We start from the raw sequence: 18,011 nt of genomic DNA, 5'->3' as shown, positions 1-18,011 counted from the left end.
CATGACGTGCAAAGCTCTGTCACGAATGGTGATATTACTGCATTGTTAAATTGTTACATCTGACTGCAAGTACCAGGGAAATGAACCATGTAATGTTTATAATAAACCACATAGCTCCTCACACTTTTTGAAGAAAAATTGTATTAAAAAAATTTGGAACGTTACCCACTGATGTTCCACATTTTTTTCCTCGTAGATAACTGTTTGGTATACACTGCTCAGGAAATGTGGATTTTGTTTACTCTGACATTTTCCAAGTAAAAGATTTTTCCTGCCTTTCTTAATAATCCTTTTAATCTTCTGTTGCAATAATACACTTACTGATTCACTTCTCTCTTTCAACTGCATGAAAAACTGGGTTTTATCAGCTACCACGACAGTTAAGACGTTGTTCTTCGAAGTTCTCTAACTATTCCAAGTATTTTCAGAAAAGACGTTCAAAACAATCTTTCCCCAAATCGCTGTTCGTAGCACCCGTTTTAATCTCCAAACTTGTAGCTTTTCGCCCCATTACAATCAGGAAATATGCCAGCGGTATTCACCTAGGCTACGCAGAAAAGTTCTATCAATGTACCACTATATGGACGTAGTGTATTAAAGCACGTCTGACCCACATTAATGCAATCTTCTGTCACTCTTTAATAGAACAACGTATACTGAGTTTAAATACATGAAAAGTGCGTTTTTTGTAACTGATGTGGGCCTAAGAAGTCGAAAACCTGTTTGCAAAACACAAATATTAATGAGACAAGATGCAACTTCTCTGCCTCAAATGAACTTTCCATTGATTTTAATGCTTATAGTATGCGAGACTGTTTCGCATTCGGGATCTGCAAAAACCTTACTAGATACTTTATAGTTCTTACGGCAATAAATGCACCTCAGCCATTGTCACCTAGCCTATTTTTGTTATGTGTATTCCAAACTAAATTTAACATTTAGCTGCCATTCACTTCTGGTCTCAGCAAGAGCTTTATAATCTACCACTAGAGAGACTAATTTTAAAACGTCACAACAGATGCCACTATGTTTAATACCGCATTAAAACTTGATATTACCGATCTGCGAGGAAGAATCTTCTCCTCTGTGATTAATGCGGCTCATCTTTTTCTGATTACATAAGCACATTACCGGGTCTGTGTCGCAGTTTCTTTAACCTAAAAAATTAAGAATAAAAATGTGTGTGAACACACTGTGCATAGTGCAAGCCTAAACTTCAGTTTACCATCCGATACCTAAGTTCACGGAGTTAGCATCCAAGACTCAATCGTCAGAGCATTCGTTAAGTTTTTTTCTTGGTTCCAAATCAAAGGATCATGATCGGATCTTTGTACGATGCTGCAAAACGTGCTTTCATTCAGTATGTCTCCACGAATTCAGGCAGCTGGCTAAAGGAACCAATGATAGCTACAGAACCCACAAGACACATGGGCTACAATCGCAGCCGGTTGCAACCACTACGTCCACAGTCACTCTCTGACATTATTCTATATTGAGCTAAACAATGGACTTCCTTCCAAGCCTGCCTGCTATTTACATGAGAAATCCATTATCTGCTTACCGTTGGAGCTCTGCGTATAGTGCGGACACTTTGGAGCTTTAGGTGGGCAGGTAGAGGGATATTTTGACGTTTCCGTAAGATAGCGGCAGAGTTGGAACCGGTGCTGGCTCGTCTACGACACTGCCAACCTTTGCAAGCAAGTCCATTTTATGCAGAATCGTCCGCTTTTTACCTCTACTACAGCAATAGAAATAATGTACAGGGCTATTACAAATGATTGAAGCGATTTCGTAAATTCACTGTAGCTCCATTCATTGACATATGGTCACGACACACTACAGATACGTAGAAAAACTCATAAAGTTTTGTTCGGCTGAAGCCGCACTTCAGGTTTCTGCCGCCTGAGCGCTCGAGAGCGCAGTGAGACAAAATGGCGACAGGAGCCGAGAAAGTGTATGTCGTGCTTGAAATGCACTCACATCAGTCAGTCATAACAGTGCAACACGCTTCAGGACGAAGTTCAACAAAGATCCACCAACTGCTAACTCCATTCGGCGATGGTATGCGCAGTTTAAAGCTTCTGGATGCCTCTGTAAGGGGAAATCAACTGGTCGGCCTGCAGTGAGCGAAGAAACGGTTGAACGCGTGCGGGCAAGTTTCACGCGTAGCCCGCGGAAGTCGACGAATAAAGCAAGCAGGGAGCTAAACGCACCACAGCCGACGGTTTGGAAAATCTTACGGAAAAGGCTAAAGCAGAAGCCTTACCGTTTACAACTGCTACAAGCCCTGACACCCGATGACAAAGTCAAACGCTTTGAATTTTTGGCACGGTTGCAACAGCTCATGGAAGAGGATGCGTTCAGTGCGAAACTTGTTTTCAGTGATGAAGCAACACTTTTTCTTAATGGCGAAGTGAACAGACACAATGTGAGAATCTGGGCGGTAGAGAATCCTCACGCATTCGTGCAGCAAATTCGAAATTCACCAAAAGTTAACGTGTTTTGTGCAATCTCACGGTTTAAAGTTTACGGCCCCTTTTTCTTCTGCGAAAAAAACGTTACAGGACACGTGTATCTGGACATGCTGGAAAATTGGCTCATGCCACAACTGGAGACCGACAGCGCCGACTTCATCTTTCAACAGGATGGTGCTCCACCGCACTTCCATAATGATGTTCGGCATTTCTTAAACAGGAGATTGGAAAACCGATGAATCGGTCGTGGTGGAGATCATGATCAGTAATTCATGTCATGGCCTCCCCCCCCCCCCTTCCGACTTAACCCCATGCGATTTCTTTCTGTGGGGTTATGTGAAAGATTCAGTGTTTAAACCTCCTCTACCAAGAAACGTGCCAGAACTGCGAGCTCGCATTAACGATGCTTTCGAACTCATTGATAGGGACATGCTGTGCCGAGTGTGGGAGGAACTTGATTATCGGCTTGATGTCTGCCGAATCACTAAAGGGGCACATATCGAACATTTGTGAATGCCTAAAAAAACTTTTTGAGTTTTTGTATGTGTGTGCAAAGCATTGGGAAAATATCTCAAATAATAAAGTTATTGTAGAGCTGTGAAATCGCTTCAATCATTTGTAATAACCCTGTATATTGAAGCGCCAAAGAAACTGGGATACGCATGCGTATTGAAATACAGGGATATGTAAACAGGCAGAATACGGCGATGCGATCGGCAACGCCTATATAAGCCAACAAGCGTCTAACGCAGTTTTTAGATCGGTTACAATTGTCGGATATCAAGATTTAAGTTACTTTCAATATGGTGTTATAGTCAGCTCACCAGCGATGGGACACACCATCTCCGAGGTAGCGATGAAGTGGGGATTTTACAGTACGACCATTTCACGGGTGTACCGTGGATATCAGGAATCCGGTAAAACGTCAAACCTCCGACATCGCTACGCCCGGAAAAAGATCCTGCAAGATCTGAACCAACGACGACTGAAGAGAATCGTTCAACGTGACAGTAGTGCAACCCTTCCATAAATTGCTACAGAATTCAATGCTGGGCCATCAACATGTGTCAGCGTGCGAACCATTCAATGAAATATCATTGATGTAGGCTTTCGGAGCCAAAGGCCCTCTCGTGTACCTTTGATGACTGCACGACACAAAGCTTTACGCCTCGTCTGGCCCCGTCAACACTGGCATTGGATTGTTGTTGACTGGAAACATGTTGCCTGGTCGGACGCGCCCCGTTTCAAATTTTATCTAGCGGAGGGACGTGTTTTGATATGGAGACAACCTCATGAATCCATGGACCCTCCATGGACTATTCAAGCTGGTGGAGTCTCTGTAATGGTGTGGGGAGTGTGCAGTTGGGGTTATATGGGGCCCCTAATACTTCTCGACGCCACTCTGATAGATGAGATATACGTAAGCATCCTCTCTGCTCAGCTGCATCCATTCGTGTACATTGTGAATTCTGTCTGACTTGGGCAATTCCAGCAGGACAATGTAACACGCCACATGTCCAGAATTGCTACAGTGTGGTTCCAGTAACATTCTTCTGAGTTTAAACACTTCCGCTGGCCACCAAACTCCCCAGACATGAACATTATTGAGAATATCTGCGATGCCTTGCAACGTGCTGTTCAGAAGAGATCTCCACCATCTCGTACTCTTACGGATTTATGGACAGACCTGCAGGATTCATGGTGTCAATTCCCTCCAGCAGTACTTCAGACATTAGTCGAGTCCACGCCACGTCGTGTTGCGGCACTTCTGGGTGTTCACGGGGGCCCTAAGAGATATTAGGAAGTTGTACCAGTTTCTTTGGCTGGTCAGTCTAGTTTGACAAAGTAAGATCCTGTTAGTCCACCTTTATCTAAGTCCGTCCAACAGGAATATATCATCAGTCTACCTCCGTACTCAAATATGAAAGGCAAGTAGATGCTGCGTCCTGTGACGTACCTGAATGTTGCTCACTATTTGTTTTCTTCACTTTTTCCTTATTCTTACTATTGTTTTGGCAGTCGCTTTAAAACATACTTTTGTCGACGATATCGCAATACTTTCTGAGGTCAAAAGAGGTGCTAGAAACACTTCAGAAAACTGCAGCTAAAACCTGATTACTAACATCATATGAGGAAACAGATTACGTTGTACGTAAACACAAACGAGAAAAATTTATACAAACGCAACGCGGAAACATTAAAATAGTTGTTAAGTTTAAGTGTTTGTGAGAATGGGGACAATCGAATGGGTTAGATAACACCACAAGCAAGGAGAGATCGAAGAATATGAACTTAGCATACAGACTCTTCCAAAATCAGTATCACTCCAGGAAAAAATTAAACACTAAGCACCAGTAATTAAACCGGAAGCATTTTACGGATACGAGTGCCTAACAGTGAATAAAAGAGGTGAGCAGGAAGAACTGGAAAAGGAGGAATGGAATATACTCATAAAAATGTTATGACCACAAAAGAACAAAGAACTGGACGAAGAGGAAAAATGAAGATGTGTATAGAAACATAGGAACAATCACAGACACAATAAGAAAAGAGGAGATGAAATTTTTGTTGTCCTGTGTACAGAATGAATGACAATAGGCTAGCGAAGGAAATTTTTAACTTCATTTCCAAATTAAAAAACACCACGGGATGCCGGAAGGGACAAGAAAGGACTTGAGAAAACGTAACGTCGTAGAAAACCTCATACACGACAGGGAAAGTTTCAGCTACCGATCAGTACTGCAAAATTTCCTGTCCAACAACTAAATTCACAAACTAACAGGGTGATGTCAAATGAACAGGCAGGCCATCAGCCAACGCATCAAGAAGTTCAGGAAAAATACAAAGAAAAGGATTGTACCTATGTTTTAGTTTCTAAGCGGTATAGAATTGACCAAATTCTGTAATTTTTTAAAAAAATACTAAGTACATGCCGTGCACTGATCGGGCACACAGTGAAGTCCACGAAGCGTCAAGAAGTAGGGAAATAGTTGAAACTTCCTGGCAGATTACGACTGTGTGCCAGACCGGGACTCGAACCTGGAAGCCTTACCCTTTTGCAGGCAAGTGTGCCACCGACAGAGGTATCAAAGCGCCACTAACGACCCACGCTCACAAATTTGCTTGTTCCAGTATCTCATCTCTTACCTTCCAGCCTTCACAGACGACCAGCTGCGCAATTTGCGTGGCTAGCGCTCTTGGTAGAGAGGATATTGCAGCGCATGGCTTAGCCACGCTCTACAGCTGAGTGTGCGCTGATTTGAAACTTCCTGGCAGATTAAAGCCGTGTGTTCTGAAGTGACGGCTGCCTGATTATCGTGTCGCTCGCTGAGCTTGGTGCTTCGTCCTTTAGCGGATGCCGCCTGAATTATCAGCTGTCTGTTACACGCCGACACTTCTGCTTCGAGCGTTCTCGTTGCAATCTCTGTTCTACTCAACATGACAGCGCAGTCACCACATTTCATAGGTGGAGGGAAGGTACTCCTTAGTTATGCACGGGGTACTGTGCGCAGTGTCACAAAATTTACGTCACAAGAGGTAGATGAGAAAATAAAAATCCCATTACAAGAGACGGTTGCAACAACCACTGGCTTTTCTCGACACATGGGGGAGACACTAAAGAATAAGGGCAAAAACATAGCCACAAGCCTCCTCTACTCAAGGAAGGTCTCTAGAAGAACGTAGAGTTCCAAAGGATTGGGAAAGGGCACAGGTCATCCCCGTTTTCAAGAAGGGACGTCGAACAGATGTGCAGAACTATAGACATATATCTCTAACGTCTATCCTACTCTGTAGGAATCAGCATGGGTTTCGAAAAAGACGATCGTGTGAAACCCAGCTCGCGCTATTCGTCCACGAGACTCAGAGGACCATAGACACGGGTTCCCAGGTAGATGCCGTGTTTCTTGACTTCTGCAAGGCGTTCGATACAGTTCCCCAAAGCCGTTTAATGAACAAAGTAAGAGCATATGGACTATCAGATCAATTGTGTGATTGGATTGAAGAGTTCCTAGATAACAGAATGCAGCATGCCATTCTCAATGGAGAGAAGTCTTCCGAAGAAAGAGTGATTTCAGGTATGCCGCATGGGAGTGTTGTAGGACCGTTGCTATTCACAGTATACATAAATGACCTTGTGGATGACATCGGAAGTTCACTGAGGCATTTTGCGGATGATGCTGTGGTATATCGAGAGGTTGCAACAATGGAAAATTGTACTGAATTGCAGGAGGATCTGAGGCGATTTGGCGCATGGTGCAGGGAATGGCAATTGAATCTCAATATAGACAAGTGTAATGTGCTGCGAATACATAGAAAGAAAGATCCCTTATCATTTAGCTACAATATAGCAGGACAGCAATGGGAAGCTGTTAATTCCGTAAATTATTTGGGAGTACGTATTGGGAGTGATTTAAAATGGAAAGATCATATAAAGTTGATCGTCCGTAAAACAGATACCAGACTGAGATACATTGGAAGAATCCTAAGGAAATGCAATCCGAAAACAAAGGAAGTAGATTACAGTACGCTTGTTCGTCCACTGCTTGACTACTGCTCAGCAGTGTGGGATCCGTACCAGATAGGGTTGATAGAAGAGATAGAGAAAATCCAACAGAGAAAAGCGCGTTTCGTTACAGGATCATTTAGTAATCGCGAAAGCGTTACGGAGATGATAGATAAACTCCAGTGCAAGACTCTGCAGGAGAGACGCTCAGTAGCTCGAACCGACTTTTGTTGAAGTTTTGAGAACATACCTTCACCGAGGAGTCAAGCAGTGTATTGCTCCCTCCTACGTATATCTCGCGAAGAGACTATGAGCATAAAATGAGAGAGATTAGAGCCCACACAGAGGCATATCGACAATCCTTCTTCCCACGAACAATACGAGACTGGAATAGAAGGGAGAACCGACAGAGATACTCAAGGTACCCTCCTCCACACACCGTCAGGTGGCTTGCGGAGTACGGATGTAGATGTAGATGTAGATGTAGAAAGAAGTGGAGCAGGGACAAGAAACGTTTACTTTGGATAATTTTGATTAACGTGTTGTTAGGATTACTAATCATTAATTTCACCAAGACACATAAACATCGACCGATATTAAAGTCACTAGTGCTATTTGTCGGAGAAAATACATCATTTATAAGAGACGTTTCATCATTACGGTCCTTAATACAAAAGTTAGGCTTCAGGTACGTCAGTTTCTAAGATTCTGTTCTACACTGATGGAAAAAACGCAACACAAAAATAATTAATGTAGAGCAATGAAATTTCTGGAATACATTTGTGTAGGTAGCCTATTTAAGCGATTTACATTGCAAGATCGCAGCTTAAGTTCAATATAAACCGTTCCAAATGTGAAATGCTGAAACTCTAATAAAAGTTTTAACCACCTTAATATTGACTGCAAGCATGCAAACGTGCATGCATTGTTGGATATAAGTTAGTGGAATTCAGCTCCATGCCTGTTGCACTTGGTCGGTCAACACACGGACGCTGTTTGTTGATGACGCTGGAGTTGCCGTCAGGTGATGTCCTATATGTACTCGACTGGAGATAGATCTGGTGATCGAGAACTTGTAAAGAATCTGGTTACAACAGAGTATGTGGGCGAGCGTTATTCTCTTGGAAAAACACCCCCTGGGATACTGTTCATGAATGGCAGCACAACAAGTCGAATCACCAGACTGACGCACAGGTTTGCTGTCAGGGTGCGTGGGATAAGCACGAGAGTGCTCTTCCCTTTTTATTTATTTTACACGTCTAGTTCCCTAGCACCAAATTGAGGAGCAAATCTCCAGGATTATGAAACGTGTCACTATATGAAATTACAGCGGAAAAGTGGTAACAGATAAAATAAAATGTTTAAGGACCCAAAACAGAGACAAGCTACAGGTTTACGTAAACACAGTCAACAATATACGATATTGCACCCCAGACCATAACTCGAGGTGTAGGTTCAGAGTGTCTAGCAAGCAGACAAAGGTCACCGGGGGTCTTCTAACCAACACACGGCCATCGCTGGTGCCGAGACAGAACCACCTTTCTTCAGAAAACAGAACAGAGCTCCACCATGCCCACCGATGAGCTCTCGATTTACAACACTGAAGTTGCTGGTGGCGATCTGGGGACAGTGGAATACACCTACTGTGTGTGTGACTCGGCGCTGCCCATGAAGTAAACGATTTTTAACAGTTCGTTGTGTCACTGTGGTGAGACCTGCTGCTCAGGTTGTTAGTGCAGATGCAGTACGATGCGCCAGAGCCAGTCGCGAGCACGGTGGTCTTCCCATTCCTTAGTGCCACGTGGCCGTCCGAAGCCTTACGACTACGTTCACGTGACCGCCGTTGTCAGCAGTCATGTACAGTGGCTACAAGCCTGCCAAGTCTTTATGCAGTATCGGAGAACGAACATACAGCTTATCGCAGCCCAATGCTACCTCATTTAAACTCAGTGAGGTGTTGATAATGGCGTCTTTGTCGCCTTAATGTTAGTCTTGACCAACACTAGCTCACCACGCCCAATCTCAAAGGTAACTAACTCTCACGACCGGTAGAGCGTGTATTTGAAGCAAACCTGATCTGCATCCTCCGACTGGAAGGAAAGGTGAATAGGCATCTTTCAGGTGTAGAAGCACACCAGTCAACTGTCGTTTAGGTCGCTTAACTCCTGCGTGTAGTCGCGAATTTCTTGGTGTCAGTGCATGTTTAAATGTTCGTGTAATTCACATGGCATGACCTTTGCCTTGTGGAGAAGGTCATCAGATAAAATGGAGGTGCTTATTGAACGTTCAGATACATGAAGTAATCTTACCGAATTTTTGAGTAACGTTAGAAATTACCGTAAAAGACGGGAGACCTATCACATACGTCGGTGAAAGATGTATTTATGATTGCCACATGACACGCAACGAGTTTTCAGATGTATGAAGGAAAGGGTGAAAAGCTCATCGCTGTAAAATACACAGGAAAAATACCATCATGTGCATACCTAGTTGTATGGAATACAATAAATTAATTCATATTTAAAACAGGTAAATGATTCCCTCTACAGGAGGAATCTTACTTTTGTTCAAAATACGCTTTTAGTAGTTAAGGTCCGGGGGGGGGGGGGTGGGGAGAGGGGCAGGGGGGGGGGAGTAACAGCATAATAGCTTGAAAAGGTGTGTACTGTACATTTTTCAGATTAATTATGTGAGCTATAACTATTCACTTCAAATGCACTCCTGAAGTGGTACTGCGGCTCGACTGAATTACTGCTTAAAAGAAAAAAAAATCTGCTGACTGCAAAGAAATCATATCCGAAAATTCCGAACAGTTCAGTTTGTAACCTCCCCCCTCACTTATCGACCTTAATGACAGTGAAAAATTAAACCGCGTGTACCTAATGGGAATTTTGGAAAAGCAATCGTCACCGAAGTTAACCTGTCGGTAAAGAGGGAGGAAAGGGTTACATCTAAATGAAAGGAAAAATGCAAATGAAACTGATGGAAATCAATTTTGAAAAGGGGTAAAGTTAATAAAGAAAGTAAATGTGCGGCCGTTACGTTAACAATTAACTAGCGGTAATTAGATATTTGAGATTTGGGGGAAATCACGGTCGCCAGTCCTAAGGACAATTACTATAGTAACTGAAAAAGAAAGGTTATTACACATATAATTAACACTAGAAGCGTGGCAACTGAAGGTTGACACGTGTAGTGTGAAAACTGAAAGTTTGTCAGAAGTAATAAATTTCGCTACACTCTGACTTAATTTAGCAAAAGAATTAATAAAACCGGAAAATCGAAAATTAATTTAGTGACTGAAGTTAATAGTGAGCTTTCTTTCTGAAGCACATCGAAATCCAGTAAAATACGGTTAGTCTTGGACTACCTCAACAATCATTTCAAAAGCAACTTGACTCTACGCAATTTAGAAACAAGATATTTAACTTTGAACTTGAATTAAATGATTCTGAACTATTAACAATAGTAAAATTTAGTACGTACCAAGCTGAGCTGCAGTCACAGGTAAGCTAAAATATGCTAACAAAACTCGCACTCTAAATTTGTGCTCGTGTAACCTAAATATTGTAGCCAGCTACTGAACTTTGAAATTAAAGCAGTGAAATCTAATCATATTATTTTAATGCTGGCGTTTGAATTTCAACGACACTCGGGTTCATTTCGGAAAAGGAAGGGACCCTGCTTGGCAATGCAATTGGGACAATGAGCAACAAAGGTTCATGCTAAGTTGCTGTAATTTTGCGAGGCAAATGGAACAATTTGAAAAGCTGAGGTCTGCCATACAGTTCTGAAACTTTACGTGCTTTTGACCCTTGTTGGTTGATTGAAGGTTTGAAGCCGTCGATCGAGGAGGTGGCGACAGTCACTCATTGTCGGCCGTCGCTGTTGCAGAAACTGGATGTTGGCGCGCCTTCTTCTCGACACGGTCACCAGGCGAAACGGGCTCTTGGTGTGCGCCAGCTAATGCTTCCCGTCCGCGACACCATGTCAGAAACTATCATCGCGAGTCGAGCGCAATTACTTGCTGCCAAACCCCGAAAGCGCGGCAACTCGCGGGAACGTCACACGACACCTGCTCCACTCGCTACTCCCGCCAGACTCTCACTGTTCTGCCCGCGCTCCACGCGGCAGAGTTAACACTACCAAAGATCCTACACACTTTGATTCGTCACACGACCTATCGACGTAATCGTTCGATAGCAGTTTTCCCTAGGCAAGACCCAGCGTAAAAATACAAATAATATTTACGAAACAAACCAATTATACATCGACATGAGTGCATAAATATATATATACAAACAGTAAAACAATTACAATATATAAAGAGACAGAAATGTCATATCTTGAGGTAACAAAACAAGGAAAAAAAATAATAGTACAATAGATGGAAATAGGAGTATATGCATTTCCGGCGTTACACGTGCCCCACATTGTCCGAGGATGTTCGTGTAACGTAAACAGACTCAGAAAATGTCCCAAAAAAGAAACAGCGGAAATGCATATGCTCAAAAAATCAACAAAATTTAGCATTCGTCTAATTAATCATAAATCAATTTTTAGACGATAATAATTGAGTGGAGACACTTCTAATCTTATTCCACTCTGTCATCTTGATCAAAATAAAACAGGTTGACAACATATTAAAATTCATAGAAAACATAGAAAATGGTTTAGCTATTCTAAAAATCTAAATTCCTAGCAGTATCAAGAAATGGAATACTATTTACAAAATTAATCAGAGTACATGGTCATAAAAACAGGTGGATCAAAATACGCAAATTAATAATTAATTACATAGAATACACATTTTTACATAACCTTTTCATAATTAATATCTCGTCATGAGATTCCACTTAACGCTAAACAAGAAAATAATATTCAGTAGATCGAAAAAAAACATAAATATTGACAGCAGAATTCTTTCACATCAGCTGTCCGGGAAGAAAAACTATTCCGCCTTTCGTACTCGCAAGTACAAAGAATGCCGACAGCGGCACAAGAGCCGACAGCGGCACAAGAGCCAACAGCGGCACAAGAGCCGACAGCGGCTCGCCTCGCCAGTATTGTTGCGCCCGCGTGTGCGGCACGCTTGATCTCACTCGCCCTTATGACGGCGTTTCCAGAACGTCCGTTTCACTGAATTCTTTAGGAAAAACTCACTCCCGAGTAATCTCAAGGAGTCCCTTAATACTATCACAGTGGATAACTCAACACTGTCCATCATCACACGCATGTACTAGCCTGAAACTTAAAACAGCGTCTAAGTACATCGGCAATGACTAGTAAAACACATATTCATGAAATCTTACAGCTAGTTACAAAATCATATTTACGTTGCTTAATCTACTGTGACTCAGCTGAAAACTTAAATTAGCAGCTTGGATTTTTCAATTGATAAATAATCACTCTCTCTTAAATCATTTAGTCAAAATTAATTACTTATTAATTACAACTTCTTTAATGTCCTCTTGGTCAGTCAAAAGCATGGCAATCTAGCAAACCTTAAATCTTACACTCTATATTTACATATTGTACAAATTACCCATTGTGTGGTATTAATCGATCCTAGGTTGGTACAATTTCAAATCTATTATATTTCGTATACCTAATAGCTTTCCAGAGCTTGGATACTCTAAGCAATAAGCATTTGTGTGAGGTATACCAATGACTTTATATGGTCCATTATAAACAAACTTAAATTTAGAGATTTCATTGTCTATCTCGCTCGATTTCTCATGAGCTTTTACAAGTACTAAGTCTCCGATCGCAAACTTAGCAAAACGCGCTTTAGCGTCATGACGACGTATGCGAGCATCGGCTTTAAGCTTCATTACTTCTCGCCAACGATCTTTTTTCACACCAATACTAATGTCAATCCGTGGAGGGAATTTGATTATCGCTTCCAACTCACTTTCTACACTTTTGTCAATGCCGAAATTCCTCATGTTATGGCAGTTCAAACTCATACCTACGTCAATACCATTCGGCCAGTTAACAATGTGTATAGGCTGGTATTGCCTATGCACACCGTCTCCTGCCTCGTCAAAACTAACTACTATTGTTTTATCTTGGGACGTACATGTCAACGTTTTGCTTTCGCAGTTAATCACTGCACGGTACTTTAACAGCCAATCTAACCCGATAATTACTTCCGTAGTTAAGTCTGGCACGACGACAAACTCTTGTTCAAATCGTGCCCCACATATCTCAAAGTTGACAAAAATCTGTTTTGTGACCGGTTTACTGGCCTTCCCAGTAGCACCGATAATTTTCACTCCTGTTACTGGCATAACTACGATGCCAGGCCTGTCTTTCAGTAACTCAAATATTTTCCCAGATACAGCACTCAATTCTGCACCGGTGTCAATCAACACGTTTAGTTGTAGGTCGTGCATATTAACAGACACTACTATCTGTCTACACTTGTCCTCGACTGTTTCTTTATTTTCCCACAGTAAATCCTCGTCTATATCCAGGTCATTCCAGAAAAAACCATCCGGCTTTGATCCTAAATCCGGCTTATCTGGCGGCTTTTTCAGCCTCTGTTCACATACAGTTTTAATTTCAACACGTTTGTCCTGAGGCTTAGTCTCTAGCTTCGCCTCCAATACCGAAACCTTTTCCTGTAACTCGTCAACTAGTGAGTGCTGCTTTGCTATCAATTCACTAATTGTCACCTTCGTTGATTCCTCTTTAATCAGATTGATCTCATCTGCCAATTTACCTGGAGACATGTGCCCAGTAGTATCTGCAATTACTTCCTCTAGATCTGCGCGACCCACACTGTTATCTTCTGACCGTATAATGTCAGCTCTAACCTCATACACGCTGAAATCTATGTGCTTTTCTACCAATTGTGTCCGGCTATCACTAAAATTTTCGTAATCTTTCCCCTTAATACTCTCGCAATGTTTAAACTGGAGGTTTGCGTCGGATGGGTCGGCTACTTCTACCACTATAACTTTCGGTAAAGTCTGCCGGTTAGGGCCAGAACTTTCCGTTACTCCTTCAACATCTAACTCCTGCGGGACGAAACACGACGAATCTTGCTCGTGCTCCCCATTAACATCAACTATTTCTGGTAAAGTCTGCCGGTTAGGGCCAGAACTTTCAATCACTTCACAAATACTATCTTCCTGTGGGACGAGACGCGGCAAATACTGCACGCGCTCCCCATAAACACTTCTCCCATACAGACCCCTATAATCTCTTAGTTCGTCGTATAAGCGACCGAACTGCCTTAACCAGACCTCATCCCTCTCTGCATCCCCTCGCTCGATGACGGACGTTTTATCCGACATCTGATCTTCTCTCAACAATTGCGAATCATTCTTAAACTCAATCTCCAGTTCCGCTGTGGGTATTACAGCTGCCACTTCATAATCGATTTCCGGAACACTACTTAAATTGTTCTCACTGACAGTGAATGTACTTCCTACTGCCGTGTCTACAGCTGATCTACTACTTGTGGGCGCACTCCATTCTCCTAACACTGGCACACTCTCCCGCCGTTGATTATTCCATACGGAATTTTCATAACGACGACACCTGGGTTTTCTCCTGTTATTGGGCCGCCAAAATTTCTCCACGCCCGGTCGGCCCCTCACCGGCGCGGCTAATGGTTTCCCTGTCTCGTCCCAGCAGGTACGCTCCCCGGATACTGCTGAGGCGGCTGGTCACACCCACCGGCGTTATTACTATTCTGCGCAGCCCGTATCACGCTAGTATGATACTGGTTTCCGTCATTCCGGTTATTATTTGCATTGTACCGATTGTTATTACGGTCCGAACCATTATTGTTATTGCTGCCATGGTTGCGGTATGCATTATTCCCATGGTTATCGTTGGTGTGGTTGCTGTGGTACCCGTTGTTGTTACCACGGCCTCTACCACTGTCGCGATTATTGCGCCAATTGTCCTCGTCCTCCACTCTTTCCAGGAAATCATTTATTGTCCTGTAATTGCTTCCTGCGTAGCGTTTTGTATCATCTGGAAGCTTTTTGTAGAGTTCCCAGACTATTTCGGATTCCGTGCGGCGATCACGCAATTATTGCAACTTGCGGATCCAGCCCTCACAAAACTCCTTCATCGAGCCGCGCGAATTCGCATCGAAAGGCCTCGATACGACAAATTCGCGCCAGACACTTTGCTGTTTTTGCTCTGACCAGTATTCAGCCAGAAACAAATTTTAAATTCGTCAAAAGTCAGGTTCGTAATGTTGAGGTTTAAGCCCCAACGCTTGGCATCACCAGCCAACACATCAATAACCGCATTAATTTTTCTCTCATTAGTCCATGATCTGGGTAAAACTCTTTCACAATTTTTAATGAAATCCGTCGGGTGTATACCGCCTTTTTTCAAGGGGTCGAACCGCTCCTCTTTCGTCAACAACTCCGAACTATGTGCACAGATTGGCACATAGCTCTGTTTTTCGTCAAGTTTCCTTTCTAATTCCGACACCCTCGTAATCACTTGGCAAGTGGTTGTCGCAAGCGTTTCCACTTCCCTCTTTTTCTCTTCGCAGGTGTTAGCCTGCTTCGTCACTTTGGTATCTACTTCGGATACTAAAGCCTTTAAAGTTTCCACCTTCTGTTGATCCTCTTTTCTCACTAATTGAATTTGTTCCGTCACCTTATTCTCGATGATCGGAGCAACTGCGTCTCCTACACTTTTCTCGATTCTGCTAATTTCGGAATCAAAACGAGTATTTATGCTCGCAATTTCCGCCTGAACGCCTATCATTTCCTGTTTAAGGTTACCGATTTCGGTATTAATCACGACAATATCGTCTTTGATTTTATCAACTTTTGTGTTAACAACTTCAACATTGTTGTTAACAACATTAATAGCTTTGTTCTGATTGTCTAGCATTCGTTCAATTTTTTCAGACAGAGCTACTTGCTTGGCAGCCTGAGCTGCTTGCTCGGCAGCCTGAGCTTCTTGCTTGGCAGCCTGATCTTTAATTTCTGCCGATTGACTCTTGATTTCGTTAATCAAAACATTCAATAAATCAGTTAAATTCCCGGAAACCACCGGTTTTACTTCCGTAGCGGCTTCCTCTTTCATTGTCCCCCCGTATTCGTCATCAAGGGATTCAGATTTGATTTTCACTTCCGATTCCGAAACATTTTCTAAAGTCTGGAATTCCATTTCTGCTCTTTGTTGCGTTTCGGCGGTCGCATCTTTCATGCTAGCCGCCTGCCCCGGAACAATGGGTACCGCTGTGCGCGTTTCCCACTGTTCGACCGATTGTTCCGTATCCAAGTCTACCAAATTTTGGTAATTGTTGCCTTCACTCATTTTAATAATTTTCAATATAAATGCAAAATCTCAACTCTAATTAGGATTCCTCACACGAATATTCTCGCTGACGTATCGACCATTTCGTAACCAGTACTTTGTTACGAGATTTGCACAATGCAAAATTCGTGTCCAGAACAACCTCAAATTTGAAGATTGTCCTGTCACCAGGTCGCCACGTGTAACCTCCCCCCTCACTTATCGACCTTAATGACAGTGAAAAATTAAACCGCGTGTACCTAATGGGAATTTTGGAAAAGCAATCGTCACCGAAGTTAACCTGTCGGTAAAGAGGGAGGAAAGGGTTACATCTAAATGAAAGGAAAAATGCAAATGAAACTGATGGAAATCAATTTTGAAAAGGGGTAAAGTTAATAAAGAAAGTAAATGTGCGGCCGTTACGTTAACAATTAACTAGCGGTAATTAGATATTTGAGACTTGGGGGAAATCACGGTCGCCAGTCCTAAGGACAATTACTATAGTAACTGAAAAAGAAAGGTTATTACACATATAATTAACACTAGAAGCGTGGCAACTGAAGGTTGACACGTGTAGTGTGAAAACTGAAAGTTTGTCAGAAGTAATAAATTTCGCTACACTCTGACTTAATTTAGCAAAAGAATTAATAAAACCGGAAAATCGAAAATTAATTTAGTGACTGAAGTTAATAGTGAGCTTTCTTTCTGAAGCACATCGAAATCCAGTAAAATACGGTTAGTCTTGGACTACCTCAACAATCATTTCAAAAGCAACTTGACTCTACGCAATTTAGAAACAAGATATTTAACTTTGAACTTGAATTAAATGATTCTGAACTATTAACAATAGTAAAATTTAGTACGTACCAAGCTGAGCTGCAGTCACAGGTAAGCTAAAATATGCTAACAAAACTCGCACTCTAAATTTGTGCTCGTGTAACCTAAATATTGTAGCCAGCTACTGAACTTTGAAATTAAAGCAGTGAAATCTAATCATATTATTTTAATGCTGGCGTTTGAATTTCAACGACACTCGGGTTCATTTCGGAAAAGGAAGGGACCCTGCTTGGCAATGCAATTGGGACAATGAGCAACAAAGGTTCATGCTAAGTTGCTGTAATTTTGCGAGGCAAATGGAACAATTTGAAAAGCTGAGGTCTGCCATACAGTTCTGAAACTTTACGTGCTTTTGACCCTTGTTGGTTGATTGAAGGTTTGAAGCCGTCGATCGAGGAGGTGGCGACAGTCACTCATTGTCGGCCGTCGCTGTTGCAGAAGCTGGATGTTGGCGCGCCTTCTTCTCGACACGGTCACCAGGCGAAACGGGCTCTTGGTGTGCGCCAGCTAATGCTTCCCGTCCGCGACACCATGTCAGAAACTATCATCGCGAGTCGAGCGCAATTACTTGCTGCCAAACCCCGAAAGCGCGGCAACTCGCGGGAGCGTCACACGACACCTGCTCCACTCGCTACTCCCGCCAGACTCTCACTGTTCTGCCCGCGCTCCACGCGGCAGAGTTAACACTACCAAAGATCCTACACACTTTGATTCGTCACACGACCTATCGACGTAATCGTTCGATAGCAGTTTTCCCTAGGCAAGACCCAGCGTAAAAATACAAATAATATTTACGAAACAAACCAATTATACATCGACATGAGTGCATAAATATATATATATACAAACAGTAAAACAATTACAATAAATAAAGAGACAGAAATGTCATATCTTGAGGTAACAAAACAAGGAAA

This window comes from Schistocerca piceifrons, chromosome 2 (genome assembly GCF_021461385.2).
Source record: "Schistocerca piceifrons isolate TAMUIC-IGC-003096 chromosome 2, iqSchPice1.1, whole genome shotgun sequence".
In the NCBI taxonomy this organism is placed as follows: domain Eukaryota; kingdom Metazoa; phylum Arthropoda; class Insecta; order Orthoptera; family Acrididae; genus Schistocerca; species Schistocerca piceifrons.
The sequence above is the reverse complement of the archived record's forward strand: the minus strand, read 5'-3'. Positions refer to the sequence as shown.